The sequence below is a fragment of the Lagopus muta genome, chromosome 2 (assembly GCF_023343835.1).
Source record: "Lagopus muta isolate bLagMut1 chromosome 2, bLagMut1 primary, whole genome shotgun sequence".
NCBI lineage: Eukaryota > Metazoa > Chordata > Aves > Galliformes > Phasianidae > Lagopus > Lagopus muta.
In genome coordinates, this window is record NC_064434.1 from 14502997 (window position 1) to 14530650 (window position 27654).

The following is a 27654-nucleotide window of genomic DNA, read 5'->3' on the forward strand; positions in this document are numbered from 1 at the left end:
AAATCAAAACTCTGGGAATCTAGGCGGAAGCCCAGTGATAAATGATTTGGGGATTTGCTTTACTGTAACATGAAGCTGAAGGCTGGAGAATGTTAAACACCACTTCTCTCTCCACATGCACATACACATACGGACTTGCCCCTGCAAGTTTCCAGTGGAACGTGTGAACTCTAGGAAAACATGGAGATTGGTTAAGCAGAAGATAGTTAAGCACAAGACCAGCTGTCCTCTATGCACAGATACTCCAAAAAGTCCGCCGCTCGGTGAAGTTGTTCCAAGACAGACTTTTTGGTAGTGGAATAAATTCCCATAGCTCTTCACTGTTCAAAACAGCTTTTCTGCAGCTTGCTTGGGGACCTGGAGCACACAGGGTGCAAGGCAGCCTGTTGCAAGCTGGTTTCACACAGAGGAAATGACGACTTAACTCGAATACAGCAGACACCTTTGTTTCTATGGTTGCTTTTTTTTGAGGAATAGAGAAATTTTCTTCTAGAAACATAGTGAGAATCTCATTCCCAGCTAAGAACACATCCTGTGCAATTCGTGCTGACTGTGCTAATGACCAATCTTAATAAATTATCACTCAGTGTTTTAATTATGGACAAATAATATCAGCAAAAGTAGTATCTCTGAGTTCATAGATACAAATCTTGACTAACTCTCGGGCAAGAACAAATCATATCTTTGCTGTTCACTGCTGTAGACTGATAATAGATATTTTTGGATCTGCTATTTAATCAGGTTTCCATCTACGAGTGTTCCCTGAATAGGGCAGCCAGCTCCTTATTCATTAACTCATGTTTTCATTGTGCCTCAATAGCTGCCTGCATTTCCTTGTATCCAGGTAATCCATCAATGCCCCTTTCACCTTTATTAAATATTGATTTGTTTACAGAAATTTTCTTAACCAGAACCACTTCTTGTTTTGTTTTACCAATCTTCCTTTCATTAATGAGCAAAATACCATCTCTTTTCCTTATTAGTTTTGCTTCTCTGAAAAACGTAATTTACCATGCACCTAGGAGATGCAGATGCTTGTTGGACATTCTTCTTGCTTACACAAAATGTACAAAACTGAGGTACTTGCACCCCCAAAAAATTAGTAACTACTCAGTGATAAGTTTCTCTTCTCTTCCTTTAGAGCAACTGCTCTATTGACCTACTCTGTAGGACAAATCAAAGGCTGATATTCCATCCACAGAAGATTATTCAAGTATGAAGTATATTGTAAAATTTAATATCATGATTCTTGAGACCTCCAGTGCTACTTTACTACTAGCAGCATGAGTTCTGGACTAGAATGGTGAGGCATGAGAGAGCATAGCTGGGACAGAGAACCAAATTCCTAGCACGGTGGATCTAATGAAGAAAATACATTTGCAAATATAGGGATATTTTTATATCAGAGTACCTAATATTTACCTAATATTTTTCCTTTTTTATAAAAAAGAAAGTAGGTACTATTTTGTATTCCGTAAAACATTCTTTCTGCTAGGGAAGTCCTTTAACTATTGAATTTTTCTTCATTTCTGACAATATTATTTATTTCTAGCCCAGTCTTTCAATTTAATGAAGGCTGTATTTCTTCTGAGAAATCTGCAATAAATGAGAAATGTTCTGATGAAAAAAAATCATCATAGAATTACAGGCTGTATTTTCTTCTGTCACTGCAAAATGTGTGAAAAATATTGTCTAAAATAATCCAGGCATAACCATTCTCTGTGTCTATTTTAAAACAGAATTATTGGACATTTTTTGTCGTTGCTGGGTTATACTTTCTACTCAAAACAGTAGCTTGCACATTTCAAAATTAAACCTTTGCCAGAGCTATTCAGGGAAAGCTTTAGAAAGAGGAAAGATGTAATAGTACTAGATTTTTTGCTTTTTTTCCCCTTAAATTTCTGTTTTATCTTTGAAGAGCTTTTTGTTTGAAGACAACAAAGCAACAGAACCTCTGTACCCATGGACAGACCCCTCTGAGTTGCAGGTCATGGGGAGGACTGAAGTAAAAACACAAAACCCTGGTGCGGTCAGTGAGGACCAAGAAAATGTTTGCAAGGCTCCCATCAGAACATGGGACTGGGACATGTCCTTGGTGGTGACGTCCAAGGCAAACAGGCACCTCTTCTAGCTCTGCCTCATCAGCCTCAACCTTCAGTTCTTGTCTCAGTTCTGCTTAAACCGTGACAACCTACCCCAGCCTGGAACATTGCTTATGCTGGACTAAAGCAAGACGGTGCAGGAAAGGCACAGCAAAGGGAAATAGAATGGAACACAAAGCTGGAGACTCACATCATAAAAACTGCCTTGCCAAGTGAAAAAAAAAAACAACCTGTTGTTTTACATAGTTGATTTATTGTTTTCCTTCACTTTTCCAGTTCCAATTGCAATACCTTTAGGCCACAGTCAGTGGAAAATCTCCTGACTCTGCCAGACCTCGCAGGGACATCTCATCAAGCAGACACACAAAGAAAACAAGGCTGTTGGTGCAGTTTGACAACACTCACTAGCTCTTACGTGATGTGTTGCCGAGAAAAATCCAAGGCCTTTTCATTTCTCCATGACAGAATCATGCAACGATTTGGGATGGTAGGGACCTGTAAAATTATCTAGCTCCAACCCCCTCGTATAGGCAGGGACGCTTCCCTCTAGACCAGGTTGCTCACAGCCATTCACATGGTTCATGTGAATGACATGGAAGACATGGTTCATTCCAAAGTAAAAATGAGAACATAGCAGAGGATGGTTTCGATCCATCGACCTCTGGGTTATGGGCCCAGCACGCTTCCGCTGCGCCACTCTGCTGTGGGAATGAGACTCTCTCTGGCTTCTACTGGAGCCACAGGAGGCTGTGTAGCAGGAGGGACCTGCTGCATGGCTGCAGGCTGCAGACCTTAAGCCAGGCTCCAACAGCAGTGCCACTGGGCCACAAAGATCCAGGTGCAGCTTTCTGCTAAATCCCATCTCCTTGGAATAATGCTCCAAGCACCAAAAGCCCATGCATATCCAACAACTCCCTCTCCTTGTTTGTCAGGTTATACCATAAGAGACCACAAAGGAATTATTCATGGAAGGATCCACAACGTACAGAAGGATCTACAACATACGGAAGAGACGGGGGCTTGGACCAAAAGACTTGCAGATGTCCGTTCCAACCTCAACTACTCTGCAACTTTATGAACATAGGCAGCCCAGCCCTGCCCACACCCCCTACATGGAGGTGATTCTTTCTGTTTTTGCTTGCTAAGCTAGGTTAAACATCTCTTCTCCCAAGGCCAGAGTATGTTCATGACTGTGAAACCTGTGGTGTTGCGGGTGTTATTGTCTCTTGACATATGCATGCCTGTTAAAGAGACAAAAGTCTTCAGAACTTGTTCTTCTGTAGTGCAAATCTGTGGTTGTGTGATTTATTCACATCACTGTAGAAGTGCAAGTTAAACTTGAAGCAAACTCAAAACAAAAAGCCCTGAAACCATGCCAAACAAGCACCTGAATTAGATGAGACACTTCACTGCACTCTGCAAGCCAACACTTCTGTTAATACAAGCACCCAGGAGTCACACAGCTCCTCACCAAAATAGCTCCCCACAACTGATATGTGCTTCTACCTTGGTGAACCAGAGTGACTTTTGACCTGAGAGTGCTGCATTGAGAGATTCGTTCCTGCAAAACCCTTCTTTTTTCTAAGCACCTCTCAGCCAAGACATGTACCCCTACAGCTTTTGAAGTTCTGACTAAAAACCATGAAAAGCTTTGCTAACCAGAGAAGCAGCAGAGAAATGGATTTGGAGATAAGAAATTAACTTTAGTAAAGAGAAGTTCTGCACACCTTCGAGACAAGAACAGCCAGAGAAATACAAAAGACTGAAAAGAGCCACAGCTAATGGAACCTTTGTGAAAGAAATGAGGCAGTGGAAGAAAAACTTAGCACGAGTAGGGAAAACTCTATAATTAGTAACTATGGCTGAATCTCAACACTGACAAATATTTTTACTGGAAAAACTGATACAGAAATAAGTACCGTACCTTAATTTCAACGTCCAGTAGTGAAATCAGGACTAAATCTTCCTGGTCCCAACTCACTACCATGCAGAGTGAATCTGCTGGATTTGGAAGACAATGTCTAACATCCTCCAGCTGCTGCCCAAACCAGGAAGAAGGAAAACTGCTTTCACTGAAATTAGGGGAAATTTTTATCACTGACTGCAATGGGGACCCAAACTCTGTCCCTAACACCTGCCTTGATGGCAGAGAAGTTATAGCAATGTGAGTGGCACTTTTGGCCCTCAGTTTGTTCTACTATGGTCAGGCTGGAATACCTGCAGTGCCAGGAAGCACGGCTGAAGCTCTGTCATCTCCACCTACCAAATGCTAATTGCATCTTGGGAAGCTGTGTCAGAGACAGTGCTGCCCTGGATGGACTGGCCAGGAAGCTCCAGAGGACGTATCTCAGGATTTCACACTGCTCAGGAACCATTCCTACCCGGGCACTCTAAATGGAGACACTATTTTGGAGGGAGCAGAGATTACCCAAGATTATTGTGTCATAGTGCTGCTCTGAGTGCCAAAGCCCAGTCCTACGGTTTAAATTTTTTTAGCACAGGGAGTTGTGCCATTGTAAAATGATTTAACCCATTCTTCTGCCCAAGGACACTGGATATAAGTACTTCAGTCCCATCAAGAGAGAACCAGCAGTATAATTGAGGTGCCTTGCTAAAATGCAGCCAAGGTTTTACCACAACCACAATCCCATTCATGTCTTTCAAAGACCTGCAAGCAAAACAATCTTTGAAAGGACTTGGAAGCGATGCCCTCTTTTCCCAGTATATGGGAGGAGGAGTTGAGCTAAAAGCAGCCTTTAGTAAATACCACTTTAAATGAAGCAGATGGGCTAATGAAAGTTAAAAAATAATCTGTATGTAATTATCTCTTCTACATATTAAAAAAAAATATATATATATATGATTGCTTTGAAACTAAGTACTGAGTGTGTCTCTTGTTCAGGAGAAAAGCTAACTGTAAGATACCAAGACACTTGAAAGTCAGAAATGTAGGTAATGTTGATAACATCATCATACAGTGCAATAATAGCGTTAAGTCACTCAAGGTCTTTCATTTTTGGATCTGCCCCATATGAGCGTGACATTCATTAGTTCAAACCTGTATCGTGCTACAGCAGTTAAAAAAAAGTTGCTAGGAAAAGTATTAAAAATTGCATGAGGAGTCTTTCCCTCAGGCATTTCTTTTCAAGGTCAGAAAGCCTTGTTCTTGTTTTTTCTGCTGACATGAAAACATTCAGAGAAATAACGTGACATGAAGACCCATACCTAATCCAGCTCTTTAATTCTGAACACCTTCATCTTCATACAGTGTTTCAAATATGACTCGGTTTGATCTCCATCAAATAAAATATGTGCCATGTTCTCTGACATTCCTGCTGCAGGACGTGCAAGTAAAAAACCACACCGGGCTATGCAGAGCCTCATGAATAAACACTGCTTCAAATTTCCCTTCATCCAAACCAGAAGAAAACATTTCTGACAGCTGAAAGGTATGATGAGCGTTGTGTTTCTTTGCTTCTCTCTTATTTTCCTCTTTGCTTAATGCAACAGCTTTCATTTATTCATAAATCGAGCCAATGCCTTGTCACAAAGACATTATTATGCTAACTACAACTAACATTTAACAAAAATACTTATCTCTGAATGATTTCTGGCCAAAATTCCCCTTAGTACAGCTCTGCCTTTAAAGATGGATTTGCACCCAGGACAGTCTGCCCACAGATAACCAAAGGGAAATTCAGCATTTGCACACAGCTGCAGACACATTTGCCCGGCAGCCCCAGCACAAAGGACTCTGCCTATGTTGGAAGACCCTGCCAGTTTTTCTGGCCATGATCTCCTTGGTCATCAGTCCATGTCCCCCGATAAAGCTCCAATCCCTGTTTATTTAGTCTGCAATGAGGACGCCCCAAATCCGTATTCCATGGCATCCATTTCTGAAGATCATTGGCAATGTCAAGAAGAAAAGCAGGCTCATTTGGCTTCCCCTCTCACAAAGCACATGGTAATTCCCAGTGCACCACAAGGCTTTCAAAGTGCAGTGTACAGAGCTGTGTGGGGGCAATTGTATCAGCATTAAAAGCAGTGTTTGTTAATATTTCATGATTTTCCTCCCTGCCTCCAGCCTTTCTTGAAGCAAAAAAAAAAAAAAAAGAGGGCCTTTTTTCAAGTTCAGATACGTTCATAAACAATTCAGTTTTCCAATGACTGATCAGGTTTATCAAAATCACAGAGTAACAGGACATAACATTTTAAAGTATCAAAATGGTTAAAGTACTTAAATCTTCTTTCATAATTACAGTGAAGACCTTGCTCTATCAATTATCAAGTAAAACTGGCTTTTAGGGCTCTTAATATGAAGTCTCACAACTAAACACAATAAACATGAGGCTGAAAAACCCCATGAGGCTGGCAAAAATTCACTCCACCAGTTTTCACTTCCTCACAAAAATGTTGATAGATGAACTTCATACCCACAGCTGTTAGACTGTAGTTGGGTTCCATCTGCCCAAACCACGCTAAGTTTAGCTCAGGAGTACTGTTTGCTGAGAACAGCACAAAAGCACAAACTGGTGTTAAGAGATGCTGCCTGGCATTCTAACGTGAGCTCACTGAATATCCCTCTTGGTTATCCTGTAGGACTCTCATTGTGCTCTTATCTTCATAGGTCTCACTACAGCAGAGCAGAAGAGCAGAATCACCTTCCTCAACCTGCTGGTCATGCTTCTCTTGATGCAATCCAGGATATCTGGGCTGCAATTGTAGCTTCTTTCCTTATCTACCTATTAGAACATCACATCTTTGAGACAACTCTGCCTCTGCAAGCATCTGCTGGAACTGAGTTCACTGTTCATGGAGTAACAAGCATGAAGACAGATGATTACACACAGACTACAAATCTAACTTTTGTTTCTGTAGAAAAATTAATTAAATTCTTGTATGGAACAGCTCACATTGTGGCCATCCACAGAAAGATGATGCTGCCTCAGCCAGCACAGTGGGCAGCCAGGATCAGCCCAATGAGCTCATCCCCATTTTCCCGTAAGTTGAACCGGGAGACCCTGGTCACTTTGAGCTCTCCCCAGCACACAGATGTGCTCACATTCAGCAACCCCTAATGAGCCTGAGCAGGACCAAAAGAAGCCTCCTTTAAAGAGCAATTGCCACAGTCAAGTCAGCCCACGGCTACCAACACATTCCTGAACTGCTGCACACAAACAACATGGACTCTAGGCAGAGCAGAGCCTGAGAGGGCTCAAGGCAAGTCATCCTGTGTCCTGCACATGAGAAGAAGGAGACACAGGGCTGGCAGACAGAGAGCAGCCCAACAGCACACAATGGCTGGGCTCAGACAAGTCTCAGCTCTGTTTTGCTGAATGCAGTCCGTCTGCTCCTGTGCTAATGGTCATGTTTTTTTACCCTCTAATTTTACAAGGACTTTCTAACACAGATAGCCTCTGTACAGTGTATACAGAAGGCTTCAGTGTTGACCTTTAAAGCTAATGGCTTTGTCTACATTGAAGATGTTTGCATTTGTACTCTTAAAGCCAGATCTTGGGTTGATAAGCATTGCTAGCAAAACTGCTGGCATTGCTGGTCAGCCAATCATAACTCCAGAATCAGCTGTGGAAACAGATCCAAGAGAGACCTCCTACTGTGAGATCAGGATGCTTCTCACAGCCTAGTAAAGCTCAACACTGCTGCCAGCTTTTGGGCACCAGCAGCATGTTTCCAGGTACACTGGCAAAAAGACCAGAGGATCTGCACCGACTCAGTGCTCCCAACCATTTTTCTACCCTTCATAACGCTCAGGCAGGGTACTGAACTAAATAGCTTTCCTGTCAACAGTATATTTAAATGGTAGGAAGCCTTGTTGGGAGGAAGGCTCGTACAATGAAGGTTACTGTCATTGATACCATCAGCCTAACCTCTGGCAGCAGTTCACTTACACACAGCTGTTGTGGGTTTGTGTCCTGGTAGGGTCTAAGAGCACTGTAAGCGTACACTGGTGGACATAAGAAACTAGCCCTCCGGGAAGCTTGCAGCCTAGAAAGGACAGGCAAGAGAGGAGAATAACACTAATTGACTGTCCTGTCCACAGTCAGCCTGGCTTCTGAACAAAGAACTCAGCATCTTATGTCTGTTTCTGCACTTTGCAGAATAGCACAGGCATGAAAAGCGAGTGTATTAGATTTCTTCATATTTTAATAGTCTCACTGGTAACATATGAGTGTCAATACCCTCTTGTCAATATCCACCTTGAGTGGTGGTTTACTACATATCTGACAGCAAGTGGAAGCTGCCATTAGATGAAAGCAAGGAGACATGCTCCTGAAGCAAAAAAGTTTACTTCAAAGTCCTGAAATGACAAAAGCAGATTTATGGTCTTACCATTATTTTTCACTTGTTCTTTGTGAAGTAGGAAGCCTTTGTGTTACACAAACCTGGCCTAAAGACAGACTCGGGACAGGAGGTGCTGAAAGCCTGCAGGAAAACTTAAAAGCAACAAACACATGGTCAGAAGGGTGGAGGAGGGAAGGGGAGGGAAGGAGAAATACCTCCTTCAATATACAGCAACTAGGATCCCAAAAGCCATTTGCAAATAATTTCCTGGAAGTCTTTGTTGCCTCCAGTAAAGCATTTGCAGACAGTGCTACCTGGAATAGTTAGTATGCACCTGTCCATTATCGCTTCTAAGATGGTGCTCATAATGAGCTAATGAGTAGATGGCAATTAAAAGTTCTTATTTTAGTGCCAACACATGGAAATAATTGGAAACAAAAAGTAGCAAAAGAAACAGGCCAGAGCTGAATAATAAGTTGTTCTGCTGCATTCCCAGCAGTGGTGCCTGTGGGAGCTTCTTCCTCTGCTGAACTCAGACATCCTCCAAGAGCTATGGCCAGGCTGGAGAGACTCAACACACGCTTCTGCTGTGAAGTGGTTTTGAGGCTCAGAAACAATTGCAGGTGTGCTGCTGCAAGTACTTCCTGCAGCCAGTGGGGAAAAGTAACCAGCAGTGCCAGTCATGGTCAAGCCCCTACAAAAACATAATGGAAGTTTTGAACACTGAACCAGAAGAGCAGAGCTTTGACTCCTCACAGGGTTTTGCAAACATCCACCCATCTTCAGTTTCACAACCCCCCATCAAACATGGGCCAGCCCTGAAAAGGACGTCCAGAGCAGCTGTCCCTTATGCAATTGAAAGCTGAGAATGCAACCAGAATAGTGCAGCTTTTCATTTAGCAGGCAGCCAATTATTCTATTTAATTGTACCTGATGAGTGACACACGCAGGCCCCATGCTGTTTAAAATCTGACGTATCGTTTTATTTATCATAGCAGCTTCTACAGTTCCACAAATGGATGACACACAATCCATTATCATTTTGGAAGCTTTATTATTCATGCAAACGTGTCCCAGAACTCTGGACTTTTTTTTTAATTATTATTCCTCTTTTTTCCATATTCCTTTTACATTCAGATTGCAAATTCCCTATCTTGCTGATGAGATTTCCTCCTCCTCACCAACCCAAAATAAATTAGAGAACAAACTGCTATCTCTAAAAGCTTTATAAATAAAACATATAGCACATACACACACAAAGGCTACAATTTTAGAGTACTTTTGTATCCTGGATGGATTTAGAATTGTCATTGCAAATGCACAGATGCTGCCAGCCATGGGAGCTTAACAAGTGCTATGCAGTTTGACATCCCATCAGACTGTGGCCTTTTGTGGCAGTTGAGGCTTCCTAGGGTAGAAAGCAACACACCAATTGCTTCTATCAAGGAGAGAAAATAGTGGGAACCACACTGGCAGATTCATCAGGACTAAAGAACTGAAGAACTAAAGGACTAAAATTCCTCTTCCCTGGCTCAAATAAATAAAGACTGTGACAGACTGAGAAAACATTAAAAGTTTTCAGGATCACATCATTCAATGAAGTTAGTGGAAACACTTACTTTCCTCTATACTTCAGAAAGGAAATATTTTTCCTTAAGAAAAAAAATAATTTTTGTATCATCTTCTCTTTTCCAACAGAAATATGTGAAATACGAGGAGAGGACAAGAAAAAGAAAACCATTCCCCATCTAAGAAAGCCTGATTTTCTACAAAATGGCACTGATTTTTAACCGAATTCCAACAAGGCTGCTGCTTAGCCATCTGTTACAGGTGCCCTCAGGGGCTGTCTGCTGTGAGATGGGCTGGTGGAGGGACAGGCTGCAGCAGAGCTTCCTTCCCACAGCTCAGTCTGCCACAGCCAAACTCCCACTCGAGGCTATTGGTGTGGTTCCTCCACACACAGAGGCTGAATTGGCAAAGGACGTTCTGCTCAGAAAAGCTTTCAGCCAGCTTCGGACAATTGTGCCCCATGCTCTTCAATGCGTCCCGAGCATCCCAGGAAAGGGACGTCCCCCTGCACATCCTCTCTCTTAAGCCAGGAGAGAGGGATCTGGTACCACAGAAATCTTCTTTCATCCATCCAGCTCACAAAATAAGTCCCCAAACAATTGCTCTGCTTCCTATGGGTTTAAAAGTGTCTTGAGGGATCACATGTAGATTCAAGAGCCAACTCAGATCAGTGCCTGTCAGACAGTGTGCAACGAGGGAAGCATCTGTCCTTGCTGACATTTGCTATGAAATAAGATATACCGTTTTATATCACCTTTGTCTGCCCTGAAACCAGGGCTTTCTACGCCTGTGTGGTTATCTGTTATTTTAGACTGCACTAAGATCCCATCCTCAGTGAAGTCTTGCAGACAGACAGTAAACAGAGCTAACAAACCCCTTCCCCCTCCATTAATGTTTTATTTATTATCTCCCGTTTTCACTGAATTTCCCCTGCTTTTGGATTAGGAGAATGGGCAAAGAACACCGAAATGACCTTCTGTGCCTCCAATTGGTATTTCTACTCCTTGGTCCCAACAAGTTTCTCCACAAACCAGAGAGCCCCAGCCACTCTTCACATATACCCCACTGTTGCATCAGCCACAGGAGCACGCCTCATCCTATTTCTGTTGTGCTTTTTGGTAACAGAAAGTCTGAATCCATCCCAACCAACCGTGGGCAGCTTAGTGATGGCAGCAGGACATCATGTCCTGCACACAGACACAGCACTAAGGCTTAGCTGCAGAGTCCAAGGAAAGCTGACAACAGGCATAGTACAAAGAAGAAAATCAAGCTGCCATTTTAGATATGATTCCAGTGATTCAGAGAAGTCATTTCAGACAATCCACTAGTTCATGAGTGAGCTCCACTGGCACAAGGTCAAATTGCAATTACGTGAAAGCATTTCTTCAATTCAGTTGTTCTTTTCTCTGCTTCCAGTCCTTCATTTCAACTTGATGAGCAGCACTAAAAAAGGAGTGAAAAACCGGCTTTCCATCTTCACTGCAGAAAAGGACTTACATGCTTAGCATCTGTGTTTTCTTCCATTATTTTCTCCATCATTCTCTCTTTTCATATCAGCCCAGTTCTCCAGCCTGCCAGTCCTTAGCTGTGAGAAATATTTTTAATAGGCATAAATGAATGATACATAAGCACTGAATAGCAACTGGAGATCAATTAAACAGCCCTAAGCACCAGCACATTGAAATGCAGGAAAGGGCAAGTGATAACTAGCAACAGGTCAATGTAATGCACCGACTTCCATCAGAACTGATCTTTCCAAATAAGTCCAACTAGTTTTTCATCGTATTTACATCTAATCTTCAGCATCAGCTGGCAGTAACAAGATGATAAGATGAAGGCAACAGAAGAACTTGCATTAATTATTTGGACTCCTTCGTTATAGGTACCAAATACAAACTCTTCACACCTTCAGAGTTCATGAGAACCCAAAGCAAAGCTTTTAGGCTCACATCCCTCTAGAAGGACATGACACAGCAACAAAAGCAGTACTCTGTTGTGCTACCCTGTAATCTGGCCACATCTGTCCTTTTCCTCCCCTGACCACAGTGCTAGAGGAGCCATCTTCTCTTTCAGAAACCATCTTTAACCATCTCCCTTCCTCCAGCCAAAGTTTAGCTTATTAAAAAGCATAGTAAAAGCACTGAAATTGCCATAAGAGAGACAAAAAACCAACCTTTGACAGGTCTGTGAGGACACCTCTAGGTAGGGACTCTGAAGTATACAAATCAGCAGGTGGTGCTGGCAGCAGAGGAGAGGCTTCCTTCCCCTCATGCCTGCCCTTTGGAGTGGGCATTTAGGGAGCACCCATCCCAGACATCCTGGTTGTTTTTCCTACACATCTTCCATCTGTTTCCATCAAAGCCAAAGGCTGAATATCCCTCAAGCATTTTGTGTACTTACAGAGATCAGAGCAGCTGCTTTCAAAAGCTCACAGTGCTGAGACTGTGTCTTTTGCCAAAACCATCTCACCTAGCTGTTATAGCTATCCTGCTTTACTGATCTTCCCTCTGCTGGAAGCACTGTAATAAGAGTTGAGACCAGAGAAGTTTGTAATAAGCTTAGACAATGCTCTGAACTTGTTTTGGCTATAAGAGGAAATTTCAGTCCAAGACAGAATTTCACATGTTTACTTTCCAAAACAACCTTTACCTCTGCTTCCCAAGCAAAGGAGATCTCTTTCATGCTGCCTTTTTTATTTTTTTTCCTTACCCCAATTTCTTAATAAGATGAAACTGGGCAGACTTGAGTTATTGGGACATGGGACATAAAGCATAGCAAAAAAATAAACTGTTTCAGTTAAGCGCCTTTCTTTTACAGTGCTATCTTATTAAACTCAAATCACTGACCTTAAGAATATCAGTTTAACAGCCCACTTCAGCAAAAATATACATATGCATGTGAGTGTTGAAATGAACTCTTGAAAGCAGCACTAAATCAAATAGTGACTGACAGCTCACTGTTTCTATGCCAGCAATGAAGCACTGCTTATTTCAGCATCTGCATGAAATACAAAAGACTACCAAGCACGTCTCACATTCTCCTTATCTTTGCAAAGGAAACTCATGTTGATACCTTCATTGCAAGGTCTTCTTTCTATTCTTCACTTATACAGCATCTCACACAGCGATGCTTATGACAGAGCCCCAAGGTGCTGCCACAGAGGAGATCACAGGAATTGCCACACAAATGATCTGTAACACTTTATACTTTTCAGATTTTTACTAGCACCCACCAGTTGATTCTTAGAAATCTTGGAATTTCAAATGGAGGTGATCCTGCCCTTCTACTCTGCACTGGTGAGACATCACCTGGAATACCGCATCCAGATGTGGAGTCCCCAGTACAGGACAGACAGGGATCTGTTGGAGAGCATCCAGAGAAAGGCCACAAAGTGATCCATGGGATGGAACACCTCTCCTGTGAGAAACAGCTGAGAGAGCCAGGGCTGTTCAGCCTGGAGAAGAGAAGGCTCCAAGGTGACTTGATAGCAGCCTTTCAGTATGTAAAGGGGAGGGGAAATGGCTTCAAACTTAAAGAGAAGGTAGATGTAGTTTAGATATAAGGAAAAAGTCTCTTACACTGAGGGCGGTGAGGCACTGGAACAGGTTGCCCAGAGATGTGGTGGATGCCCCATCCCCAGAGGCTTTCAGAGCAAGGCTGGATCAGGCCCTGGGCAATCTGATCTAGCTGTGGTGTCCCTGTTCACTGCAGGGGAGTTGGACTAGATGGCCCTCACAGGTGCATTTCAATTCTTAAGGATTCTATGATATTTCAGGCAAACATAGATTACCTTTTGAAGTTTCTAACCCCCATCACATCAGTTCTGTCTTGCACTGCGGTTTTGCTAGGTTGACCTGTCATTTCTCACCTTATACCAAACATTATGGCCATGGACTTGATCCTTCCACACCCAGAGATGGGCAGTGTGTGCATTCCAAGCCTCTGGGAAACGTGGGGGCAACTGTAGACTTCTGATCTCTAAACTAATCTGAAGTAGCTTACATTTGCCACGGCTAAAATCAAACATATAACCAGATACCAGGACTAGATGATCTTATAGGTCTTTTCCAACCTTGTGATTCTATGATTCTATACCAGTGGATAAAGAACAGCCAATCATCATGCAGCACCTTGAGTCTGAGCTCCTGACTGCAGCTCAAAGATGCCACAAACCTTCTTCCACTTCTCTGAAGCACATCACAAATGGGGCCTGAGTCCCTCCAGGCAATCACAGTTAAGCATTACCCACAAAAGGGGCAGAATGCGTCTGACAAAGTACTGCTGGGTTCCTCTGTATTACCTTCTTATCCATGAATAAATGCAGCAGGCTTATCTTTGCTACTCTATTTGCTTTAATAACTAGCACAAAGCCTATATTTATTACCTAAATCCTGTTTTTAAATCTCACTCCTAGATAAAGCAGTAATGGCGTGGCTGCTCTGCTCAGATAACCCCACAGCAGCTTCCCAAAGCAAATGTGGATAAGGCTTATTCAAACAGTGGAAAAGACTGATTCATCCAAAAACAAAGGCAGAGCAGCATCTAGATTCTCCTTGAGACACACGTGAGTAACAGAAAGCACATTCACAATAGGTACATATGGGAGGGTCTCATTGAGATGTTCAGATCTATGCATTTCTGAGTGTCTAAAGCAGAATGAAGGATGGCAGTCACAGCAGAAAGCTGGAGAGTTCCTGTGGTTGGTAACCTGCTTGTCTCAGGGAGCAGCATCCACACAACAAATGCTTTCATGCCTTCTTCCAAACCCAGGTAAGACAATGGCATTTTCTGTAAACAAAGGAGGCATTTGGCTCGAGTAAAGACATGGGAAAGCTGGTGAGGTGAGGAAGGAAGGCTTAGATATTGACAAATACATAGAAAGGGATGAACACTCAGGTTTTCCACAACCAGCTTTTAAAGAGATTTAGCATTGTCCTCTTCTGGCTCTAATAGCTCTGACAGCAGATTATCAGTCCCAGCTGCTCATCAGATTACTTCTGCCGCTCCCTCAGTGAGCAGAGCAGGCAGTAGGAAGGTCAAATCCTGCCTCAGAGCACAGCCTCATTACATCAGAGCTGGCAGACACCAGCAGCAATCCACACCCACGGCAGCAGGCATCAAGGAGCAAAGCTGCTTCTGTCCATGCTGCCCACAGATCTCGGTGACATGGCGAGACTGTGGAGAGGTCTCCAGCCTCTCTGCCTCTCAATCCAGCCATAGCCACCTCCATGAACATCGCCCTCAGCCCTCCCTTTACCCCTCTGAAGATGACTGGTTGCCTCCAATCCATTGGCATGAGAGCTCCTGTCAGCAGTCCCTAAAGTGGTTTAGTCAAGTAATGAAGCAGTATTAGCTTAAAAAAAAATAATAATAATTACAGTGTTCTGGTATGTGGTTTTTTTTCCCTCTAAACCAACTCACTGTGACCACATTAGGCTGCTGGATAATCACACATGCAAGTAGATGGGCACAGCTGGTAGGACAACAAAGACATGCACAAGGACAGCTGGGAGCACATCAGCAGTCCCTGCCGAGATCTGGGGCCACAAGAGTCTCAGATGCAGCACACCAACATAGTTGTGTTAGATGCTGTTAATTAGTCACTGTTTGTTTTGGCTTTCATTGATTTCTGCTAAAACAGGTTTAAGGCCAGACTAGATTAAAGGACTGGGATTGCAATTTGCAAGAGCTGTGCCTGACACTGTATTTAATTACAAGCAACACTGGAGAAGCCTTTTCCCCTCATCAGTGCTACCTTAGGAAAGAATATTTAATGAAAAGCAACTGTGCTATGAAATAGAACATTTGTGGGGATTTTCAAATATTTGGATGCTTCTGGAAGGCCACCTTGGTACAAATTGGGCAGCGTGACCCAGAGGCTGCAAGGAAGTGACAGTGCCTACTGTGGGCTCCACTTGCTAAAATTAGAGCAGGAGTCTTTGTTATCACAAAGCTAAAGTATAAGCTTTTAAGTAAGCATTCAGGTGTTTCAATCTAGTTCACATTATATTAGGAAAACTAAACAATTTCTGTGTAGCTTGTTCTGATAGAACCTGGCACATGCTGGATTTTCCAGATATTTAGTTGGATAAGCGATGAAAACCAGTTTTAGGGAGTCAACTCTTGGTATATTTAAGTGAAAAGTTGACTAAAACCAAGTCATACTATGGACAGAAACTTGCCATCTGCATTTTTATACCAGCCTCCACCCTGTGTGTACCAAGAACATGAGAGGCACAGTGAGATAACAGAATCCCTCCCTCTCCTAGAAGCCTAAACCCCAACAGATATCACACCCTGGAGCCCTTACGGATGTTCAGCTTTGTGCATTAGGAGAGTCACTACAGTTCACAACAAATAAACTGTAGTATTTGAAGGGATTAGGAAGCAATCAACTCAGATCAAACCTGCTCCTCACACCCAGAGCTGCTTTAAAACACATCCTTGCAGGTTGGGGAAGTGTCCAGCTCTGCTTCACGCCTCCAGGATTCTGCAGGAGAGCTGCCAGTAGCCTACATCACAGAACAGCCTGAGTTGAAAAGGACCATAATGCTCATCTAGTTTCAACCCCCCTGCTATGTGCAGGGTCACCAGCCCCCAGACCAGGCTGCCCAGAGCCACATCCAGCCCAACCTTGAATGCTTCCAGGGATTCCACATCCATCCACAACCTCCTTGGGCAAACTGTTATGCACCACATCTAATCCATACAGCCTTCAGATTTTAGCTGAGAATCGTTTCCTCTTTAGAATGAGGTAGCAAACGCATACAAAACATAAAATCATTGCAGAATGTTATGTTAGTTTCACCATTACTTTCATTCCTATTCAACCCAGCCAGACTTTTTTTATGAAGGACGTTTCAGAGTTCATTTATCCAGCTAGGATTCTTTCACCTGAGAGCTGTTCTTTCACACTGCAGATACAAGGGCACTGCTTTACCACACGTACTTCCATATCCGTGGGACATTCCACAGAGTGTCACACAAAAAGACACAGGGACAATTTATAGCTAATGCAGCCAGGTGGTTGACTGCTGTGTTGTAAGCACAATTCAATGAGGAGACCTTGCAAGATCATCCTCCGTGCTTGTTAGCAGCCAGCACAGGAAGGCCATGCTTTTGCTGCATATTGACTGAACAATCGAAAGGTGACGGCCACATGCAGCCAAAGCAGCAAGGAGCTTTACAGTTCAGGAATGGGAGAAGTTTACAAATAAAGCCAATCTGGAAGGGGTGGCTGTCTGACAGTTACCAGGCTCCAAATTTGCAGAAAAAAACTTTGTAATTGCCCTTATATGAAATCTTTCACAAGTGATGTTTTGTTTGCATCTAACAGTAAACAACCATTCATTTCTGCAGCTCTCTGTGGTGTACACTCCACGTGCCAGAATTGGGCTTCTATGACGGTGGCTGAGCTCCCCAAACACTGCCTCTACACCACAGTGTTCAGGTGCAGACATACCTCCCTGCAAGTCACCAAAACCCCTCACAAACTTGCATATCCATAGTCCTCTGTTCCACAAAGCATCACCATTTTGGACAAAAACTCCTCACTTCACCCTGCTGTCTGTAACAAGCCTTTAAACTCAAGCTGATGTTTAGATTGGCAGGAGCTGGAGTCATTTCCTTCCAAGGCAGTGGGACCCGGTCACAACTCCTGAATGACTTCCCGTCAAGTAAACCCCAGGGGAGTCTGGGCACAGACCTAACTTAGGCCAGGGAAAAGCAAAGTCCAGAACAAGACTCATTCAGCAAAATCCAATGCGACAGCCAGCACTAAATGATGGCAGTGACTTCCAATGGGACCAGAGTCTGCATACAGAGGCACCATCCCCAAAGACAGCCTCAACCTCATTGGAGGAGCTCAACTGCATTTTGGCTGAGACGTTGATGTTAGCCATGGCGCATGGCTCATAAAAGATGTTAGCTCTCATCTTTGAGGGGGAGCTGAGGAAGGATTCCCTGTCACAGGGTAGCTGGTCAAGTAATGGCATACACAAGTCTCAGCTCCACCCACATCCACAGGAGAAAGCTCATTCTCCCCTGGGCTTCCAACTTACCTTTCAAAACCAATTAAGTATCACCAGCTTGTGAATTTTTACAGGCAATGAAGTTATTTACTGACACAAGCACTTCTCTCTCCATCTACTTCACCCTTTTATCTGCTACGATAAACAGGTGAGCTTGCTTCCTCCCTTTTTTGTTCACGTCCTTATAATTAACATTATCAGCTTTTTCCAGCAGCAAATGAGTTCCTAATTGAAACTAAGCAGATTCAGCAAGAAAAATCACCGTATCCTGCTGGAGTTATATGAGCTCTAGAGGGATGATCTGGATAAAACATCTTTCCCTGAAATCCTACCCTGTGTAACAGCTTAGCTTTTTACGAGAGGAGGTGTTGAAGAGATGGGTTCTGAATGCGAAGCATCTTTTCCACCTTTCATCCATCTAAATAAATGAAATAAAATTCAATCAGCAAACACCGAGTACTTCTCTGTGGGTCGATAGGTAGTAAAGCAATCTGAAAGAGTCCCTGACCTCAACTGAGTGACCTCCGAGATGATGCATGATCTCAAGCTCTGCCATTTGACCGGTCATGCAGCCAAGAGCACTCCCAGCCCAAATCCAGCCATTGTGAGCAGCTGCAGACAGAATTGAATCTGAACCCAGAGGCAGGGAAGCAGACCTCATCGATCTGATCTGGAATTCGGTGGCTCAGTGGGGAGCCCGGAAACCTGGCTATAAAATCCTCCTTTATTTGCAGTGTCCCTTACAGAAAAGGGACTCTGCTACTTTTAATTTGGTGCCTGGCAATGTGGCTTTCATTAGGAAGCTTCACATGAATGATTAGCTTGTAAATACACAATTAAATTTGAATCATTACTGTTCCAGTTATTGAAGTAGGCAGTGTTTGTTAGAATTTTGTTCTTTCATCATGGTCATTAACGGTACCTAAATGTCAAGCAAAAAGCATCTCTGTGTACATGATCATTTTACAGTCCTAATTTATTCACCGAGCAAAGGTCAGGAGTTTGCTGAATTACTAATGCAATTGTTTAGAGCAACTTAATGCAACTTTGCAAAAGCTGCACTCAGTTTGTTCAACATACCATCCTAGAGGTTCCCATAGAAAAATATTATGCCAGACACATTAAGTGCAAATTACATTATAAATTCATTCGTAATTAAAACTACCATTTCTTTGCATCCTGTCAAGCCCCATACTCTGCTGAACAGACATCCCTTGAATCCCAACTCTGTTTGTAGTACTGTGGATGTTTATAGCACTTGGGTCTCTCCACACCACCAGGAAATGCACTTGCTTGAGAAACTGAGGCAGGAGTGAGGCAGCATTCGCACAACCTCAAAATAATGAATGAGGTACAAGAAACACAAGGAAAAACGAATTCGATGCGTGGGTGACAGAGCACTGGAACAGGCTGCCCAGAGATGTTGTGGAGTCTCCTTTGGAGATATTAAAGACCCACCCACCTGGAGACTTCCCTTTGCAACCTACTGTAGGGAACCTGCTTTAGCAGGGGAGTTGGACTTGATCTCCCAAGGTCCCTTCCAGCCCCTACAGTTCTGTTTCTGTGATAGTTGCTTTGGTGCCTTCCCTGGAACAAAGCCCCAGTTAACACAATTCCTCTCCAAGAACACCCCAGCAGCTCCTTTGCCAGCCATACACAGCTGCACCCCATGCCAGCAGAGATGTCACCACCGCTGGAGCAGTCCAAACACTGCACCAGAAAGACACCACCATGTGATACGCTTCTCCCTCTCGCATGATGCACAGCCCAAGTTTGTTCGTCTGAGTTTCCTATGGCTCTTCCTCCCCCTTACCCCTTTTTCCTCTCCCCCCAGCAAGAACAGTATTCCTGGCCTGTGCTCTGTGGGACAGCACCTGCCTGGGACCCTGCTGGGCCAAGACACAGGTATAAGCTTTCCTTGTGAATGCGCAGTTTAAAGCAAGGTTATGATACCCTTGGTTAAAAGGACAGCAGAAATGCAACTTAATTACCCAGTATTGTAAGGCAGCTATTCTGAGAGGCTGCAGAAGGAAATTGGCACCGTTTTGATGGAATATTCCACATGGTTAACAGCAATATCATGCAACCTCTGAGAAGACAGGCAGTTATCTGTTTCTGTTGAAAGGTAAATGTGACGTGTAAGGTGTTATTCTTTCCTTACATGAAGCATAACTATATATTTTCAGGCTATGTAACTTATATTTTTAGATGAGAAAAAAAAAGCAAAGCAAGAAAAATAAATTCTAAAGTTAAGCTAGAAACAAATTGGACACAATTCAAAAGGACAGTGGAAAAATACAGCATGAGAAGGAGATGGTAGGCGGCAAACGAACAGAAAAGAAACAGAGCATTACCATGCACCACGAGTCAGCAGTGCCACACAAGTGGTCTGCAGGCTCACAGCGCAATATGAACAAACAGCCAAGCACAAGCTGACACCTAGGAGTGCAGGAGATGAAAAGCGCCAAGCAATTGTCAGGGTTTCTCAGCTCTAAGCTCTCCGCAGGATATTCGCATGTAGCTGTAAGCAGTGGTTTTCAGATGCGGATAGACAGAATGACTGGTGACCCAGGGATCAGCCCTTTGAGGAAAGACTGGCTTAGCTGGGGGGGCGTAGGCAGGTTAGGGAAGAGGGAGCTGAGAAGAGTCTTGGTAATCCTTTTTAAAGATGTAAATAAATAAATAAATAAATAAATAAATAAATATAAAGAGCCACAAAGCAGAAAAGACTTAGCTGGTCTGGCCTGGAGGAGAGCAGAACTATGTCTGCTCTGAGTCACCTTGGAAATTAGCATTTCCAAAGACTGAGCAGTCCTCACCATACTCCAAAAAGAACTCAAGACTACACCAGGATGGCATACTCCAAAAAGAACTCCAACACACAGAATTATAAATCTCCAAGGTTGGAAAAGACCTTTGAGACTATCCAGACCAACTGCCCACCTGTCACCAGTATTTTCCACTAAACCATGTCCCTCAGTACAACATCAAAATGCTTCTTGAACATCTGAGGATGGCCTTTGCCTGGCTGACCAAAAAAACACACCAGATGCTCAGAAGCATCCAGGGGAATGGAAGAGTTGCTCCTTTTGCTTACTGTGCTGCAGGTCAGTAAGGAAAGGCACCGGCCGATTTCTCAACATCAGCAGTGGCCAAACCTGATAGAACTGCAAGGGTTGGAAGGGACATCTGGAGATCACAGAGTCCAATCCCTCTGCTAAAGCAGGTTCCCTACAGCAGGTTACACAGCTGGGCATCCAGACAGGAACATGTCCACTCATTGACTTATTTATTGGAAAGAAATTGACCGAGCACTGTCAGGCAGCACATGCAGCTCTGGGATACAAAGGTCCCTGAGAGAGGCAGACCTCATAGAAGGCTCCAGCTGCTTGTACTGTGCTTGGTCCACTTACACCTTTATCTTTTGTTGTGCACTGAAAAATGTCTCTGTTAGACATCTACTAGCTCATACCACTGCTAATTCTGCCCCAAGTGGCTTGCTGGTCACAGCAAGATAGCTAAAGCAACACTCATTACTTTGTGAACAAGATAAAAAAACGCAGCAAAATTGCACAAAGCAGTCACTATTTGAAATGCTTTCCAAGGACCTAAGACACAAACACCTAAAATCTACTTGGAAAGGTTGTGAGCACTGTTCCACAGTACTGTAAATTGTCTATCCCCATCCATGGACTAGAGTTGCACAGAAAACACACTTCTAAACATTTCCATGTCAGATATGCCCACAAAGACACTTCATAGATATTAAATCCAGGTCTTCACTAAAGCAAGTGGCACAGGTAAAATACCTTAAAACCAGAAAGCCCATCAATTTCTTCAGCATTCTTGTAGCAGTCCAGTTATGCCCCAGTCTTCAATTCAAAATCATGGCTTACCACACAGAAAATGCACTTTTCTGTTTGTCATTTTTTTAATCATCAGTCATCCAACTTGCCCTTGGCAGCAATAAAAACTGGCTGTGTGTTTAACCTGTCTCTGACAAGGCTGCCTCCTAGAAGGAAGCAGGGCCAGGCGGCAGGCAGATGTGGCCGATGGTACAGGGGCTGCAGCAGCCTGGAGCACACTGCCTGTCTGTGCCAGGTGCTGCCACTGCAGAAAAAAAAAAAAAAAAAAGTCAGTTTTTAATTAGGAAATGATGTGTGATTTACTCAGGCTTAGTGCAGTGTGAAATTTTAACAAGTCGGGACTGCTGTTTCAGAATCATATTACCAGCAACTTTTTCTTCCTCTCCCTACAGAGTCCTTCCAGCAAGTAGCTCAGACAAAAAGCAAAAGTCTTTTGTCAGGGTTTTAATCCGAACTAGTAGAGCAGTTTGTGTGTTTCTTTCATTCTTTTTGTCCTGTTACTTTTTAAATAACAATATCGTTTCTTCCCTGCAGCCAGCAGTGCTAAATGCACCTGTCTGAACTCCAGCATACTTATCAGGATCTAAGTTTTGCTTGAAAGGCATAAAAAGAAGCTTGCAAAAGCTGGAAAAGGAAACCACACGTATAGCAGTCAGAGACTGTTTCTGCATGAAAGGCTATGGATGGCACAGACTCAACATCTCCCCCCAGCAGCATAAACCTACAGCCTTCTCCCCAGCTCCATCCACTACTTACTGCTGCTCCAACCTGCGTCCAAAATGAGAGGTCCCAAATCCATGAGAAGGTAAGGATGACACTGATGCAAAGTGTATAAACAAATTCCCAGAGGAAATGTGAGGCAGAGACTCACTGAAAACACACAAAAGCCTGGTGGGCCTGAAGAGAAGGCAAACATATATCCACCTGGGGTGATTCCAGCCAGAGCTGCCACATGGAGAGGCATGGTCTCCCCTGGAATGACAAAACTTAAGATATCGTGGAATGACAGAATTGTTAAGATTGGAAAAGACCTCGAAGGTCACCTAGTCCAAACACTGACCCATTCCCACCATGCCCACTAACCACGTCCCTCAGTGCCACAATCTCCACGTTTTTTGAACACCTCCAGGGATGGTGATTTCACCACCTCCCTCAGGCAGGCTGTTCCAACACCTCACCAGTCCTTCTGAGAATAATTGTTTCCCTCATATCCAAGCTGAAACACTCCTGGTGCAATTTCAGGCCAGTGTGCAGTTCAGTCATCAACCACAGAAAGTCCAGCGAGGTCACAACATATTTAGAAATGCCCCCTTGATATACCCAGACAGGCCATAGGAGACCAACCCCCATAATGTTGCTCAGAGGAGAGTGGGGTGCACACAGCACTGATAGTGGGTACCTTGAAAGCAGCCTGCAACATGCAAAACTAAAGCCATGGAAGGTTAACTGGTTGTTTGGGATGTAGCTATGGCCTGTAACTTCAGATAAAGCTCTTACTAAAGCAGTTCCCTCTATAAGCCCAAATAAGCCCTAAATGAAATGCAGGCTCCACTCACTGTACACGTACAAGGGTTTAAAGAAGACAGTGAGAATAAAAGTCAATGAGGCTCCACTTGCACTGCTTTCACGAGAGCAGCAGTTTCAAAAGCAAGAGGAAGGAAAGATTTGCGCGACCCTTCTGGGAGAAATCACAAAAGGTAAAAGGCTGGTATCGCATTTCAGACTCAGAGGCGTGAAGTTACGGCTTTAAATAGGCGTTAGAAATTTCTCTTCATTGAAAATGCTGAATGGATACCAGTGGGCTTGGAATTAAAACAGCAATTTGAGGTGTACAATCTTATGATTCTATATAACTAAATACATAAGTTGTGAGCAGCTTGACCATCAGTTTCTAATGGAGTTTAATTGCTTCCTCCAGCACAACACCTCCACGTAAAGAGGCAAGCATAACATTCAGTGACAGCATTCAGTGACAGGCACACACAAACCTTGCTCCTGTGAGCCCCCTGATCAGGTGCAACTTGAGGAAACCCCTGGACCACCCAAGTCTCCATGAATCTCAAGTTCTGGAGCATAACAGGGAAATCAGCAAGCATCTTAAGGGAAAGTGCTCAACAAACTGTCTACAGAAATGAAAACCAATCATTAAGAGGCAGAAGCTAAAACAGAAACTGCATTGCTAGAAACTATAATAACATATTCTACTTCCATGAAGCCAAATAATAGCTGTATTTATGTCTTTTAAAAAATCTTTCTGATCACTCACACTTTAAATAGCTTATTTCAAAAACAGATATATAAGTATATATATATATATACACACTATATAATATCTACATCTACCCAAAACAATCAAAACATTAAGGTCCCCCCACTATGGGATTTGACTATTTCCTGATGAAGATGACTCGTAAAATCTGAATTAGTTTTGAAATGCAATTAAAACTGCTGCCTGTGGTCTGAAAGCACTGAAATATCAGTAAATGTCAATAACTATTAAATCACACCATCCTTAGAACCTGCAGCTCCCAGGTTCAGATTCAGAATTTGAGTCTGTGTAATTCAAATTTTGCCTTTCCTTAAGCTGAATAAAACATGACCTGTGTCTGTTTGCTCTGCATATCTCATTCACTGTAGCTGGCTTCTGTGCAAATCTCAAAGGAAAATTCAGTAAAATATAGATGAAGATTGTGGGATGTTTGTCCTCCAGGGTAACTTGACTTCTGCCTTTTAAAGCATCTCACTATTGATCACACATTCAAGTGCTTTTTTTATTATTATTCATTTTGTTGCTGTTATTTTATTATTTACTGCACCTAAACCCAATTGCTTCTGTTCATCAGGGTGGGCAGTTGGACTAGATGATCTTACAGACCTTTTCCAATCTTAATGATTCTGGCTGAGCATGGTTGTCCAAGGATAACGGTGTGACAGAGCACTGATTGAACATATGGAAGGCTCTAAATAAAGCAAGCACCAAGTAAAGGAACACATACCTTAAATGTTCCTATCTGCCATAGGTGAGGGAGGAGGTGCCCTGCAGAGCAGAAACTGGAAGCTTTATCAGGAACAGAAAAGTCTGGTCCGATTCTTTCAGTTGCCTCAGGCATTCAAGCTAGCTTCTTAATTCAGTCACTTAAATTAACTCCAGGGTCCCTCCGGGCTTCTTTCTATTTCCAAGAAGCCAAGCTACAAAATCCACATTGCAAACCTTAGAAAGCTGAAGAGTCCATGTTCCCATTCAGAGGCTCTTGTCCTACTCCCTACAGCAGGTTATTTACCCTAAGAGTGAACAGCATTGACCTGCGGAAGACAAAATCCCTTGGAACACGTGGTCTGCACCCTATAATAAGAGCAGGCAAACTGAGGAAGGGAGGAGTGGGATAACCCACCAAAACCAAACAACTGCTGCATCCAACCCTGTGCACCTGGAGGGAACCTCAGAGTTTTGTTCCTTAAGGCTATGAGGGAAGAACATTTCTTCTCTCCTGCAGAATTAAAGATGTGTTCTATTGGTTTTCTCACTCCCATCAAGGGAAGGCTGAATATCACCATCCTGTTTCTTCAAAAGCTTAAGCATCAGCTTACCAAAATCTTCATTATTTCTTCACCCTTCCAAAAAGTCACTGCAAGGAACAGCCTGATAGTAGATCCTTGCATCTCACATTTCAGATCCTTAATGTCTGCAGATCACTGCTCCCTCTCCATGTCAAGTAGTTGAGGACAAGGTTTCCCAAACCCCATCACACCTCGTGGAGGAGGCTGTTCCACAGCTTGCACCCATGTAACACACCAGGCTTACTAGCACATGGTCCCAGCTGCACCAGCTCCAGCTGGTGAAGAAAAGCACAAAGGAAGCCTGGTTATGGGAGTGCAGCTCTGAACAGCTGATGGAATTACAGAGGCAGGCTTTGCCCTCAGCGCTGGCCCTTTCAGCAGAAAGGGGGGAAAAATACCATAAATTCTGGTTTCTTTCCTCTGAGGATCTGTCAAACACATTAGCAGCCAAGCAACAAAGGGAATTCTCCGTTTGAGTACTTGTCATCAAAATGAGCGAGGAATCAGAAAAACAGCAAAAGCAGAGGATGACTGACAGGACTACATTTTTACTGCAGAAAAAAAAAAAATACAGTTTCACGTGAGCAACAGCTCACTTTTAGACTTCAGGAATTGTTTGTATGAAGGTTCTGCTCAGTGACTCCATGTAATGGGTTAATAATAATTACAGAATACCTAAATGGCTATGTGCAAGGGCTGCTCTGAAAGTAATGTCTCTTCTCAATGCTTGCTGAACGCTTATGGAAACCAAACATCTACAATTCAGCACTGGTGACAGCAACACAAGAGACAAGCCACATTCCACATGGCAGTGCAGACGTTTTACGAGCACAGCATACAGGCTTTTGTTCACCACTGGTGAAAATTCACAGCCAGTGATGGTGAGCATGTTGAAAAACAATGTTTTGTAGCTGAGAATTTGCTCTATTAAATAGTCTTATTGTGGTCTTTGTACCTGTTGACGTTTTCATGGTAATAGAAATTCATGGAAAAGAAATAGGAAGGAATACTTCTGGAGCAACCTCCCTGTCTTCACAAATAGATATGCTGATGTGTAAATAATGTCCACAATAACTACTGTTTTAATCTGATTTCATTACATGCTCCTCACATCCATGACATGGACATATTAATCTTCAGTACAGATTAAGCATGACCTAAATTTTGCCCTGTTCCTTGTGCACTGGTGCAGGAGAAAGGCTGTGTGCAGACACACAGCTCAGGCACAATCATGGGAAACTGCAGACATCCCAGGAATCCACTCCACATGAACCCTGGGCTGCCCACTGTCACCTGTGCAGGAACATCCAGCTCCTTTTTACCTTTCCTTTTCAGCCACTTTGCAGATGCAAGCATTCCATGGAAAAATCAGCACAGACACAATGTGTCTGCACTATTCCAACCACCTTGATGCCACATCAGGCAGAACATCAGGGCAAGGCAGGAGGGAGCAAGCACAGGGAGAGAAGGAAAACAGGTCATGCAAAGCAGAAATAAAAATGCAAAACAAAAGCCACAACAGAAGAGATCAAGAACAAAAGAAGCAAATTCAGGAGACAGGCACCAGCAAACTTGACAGGTGAAGTGATGCGATGCACTGTGTACTACTGGGTTTCAGTAGATATGATGATGCTCTCGTTCCTATCAAAATGGCTGTTGCATGAATGCCTTCATTGCTCCTCTTTATCTGCCTCTGCTGAAATAAGGCTCCCAGCCTGGGACAGCAGGCAGCCATTCAGAACGCAGCAATCAGCTGTGTCTGCTGAGAGCAGCACTGACAGATGGGCACTCCTGGATTTAGCCACGCTGGCTTGCAGCGCTCCTGCTCACAGTGCTGCACATGGCTGTAAGCTGCCCTCCTTGGGTTCTTTGGCAGTCGTAACCCCAGGGATTAGACAGAGAACTGAGCACCTGCTCAGAACAGGTTTGGCAAAGGACAGAACAATAAGGAAGTGCAAAATGGAGAATAGACAGGACCCCAGCAAGGGGCTAGGGACCAACGTGAGACATCCCAAGCTCACAGGCTCCAAATGCATCAGGAATCCTACACAGCATCTCCATAAGGCTAGAGTTCATCTGACTAGATGTGAATGTCAACATCAGAGTTAATCACCAGCATCACCTGCACCATTCAAAGAGAGAAACGGGCACTTGGCAGACATCTTCTATCTGTCCCACTGGAAGCTGATATCTGTGCCAGCCTGATGAGCTGCCACAAGCTGCCCC

The 27654-nt window shown here is 43.4% G+C and overlaps 1 protein-coding gene and 1 non-coding gene across 2 annotated transcripts in view; both read right to left on the reverse strand.

Moving 5' to 3' along the window:
• The window catches only part of GRHL1 (grainyhead like transcription factor 1), a 290338-nt gene that overhangs the window by 175658 nt on the left and 87026 nt on the right, over positions 1-27654 (reverse strand). The gene's annotated exons all lie outside the window — the stretch shown is intronic.
• Positions 2734-2805, reverse strand: TRNAM-CAU (transfer RNA methionine (anticodon CAU)). Its single transcript has one exon. It is a non-coding gene; the product is annotated as a tRNA-Met (tRNA).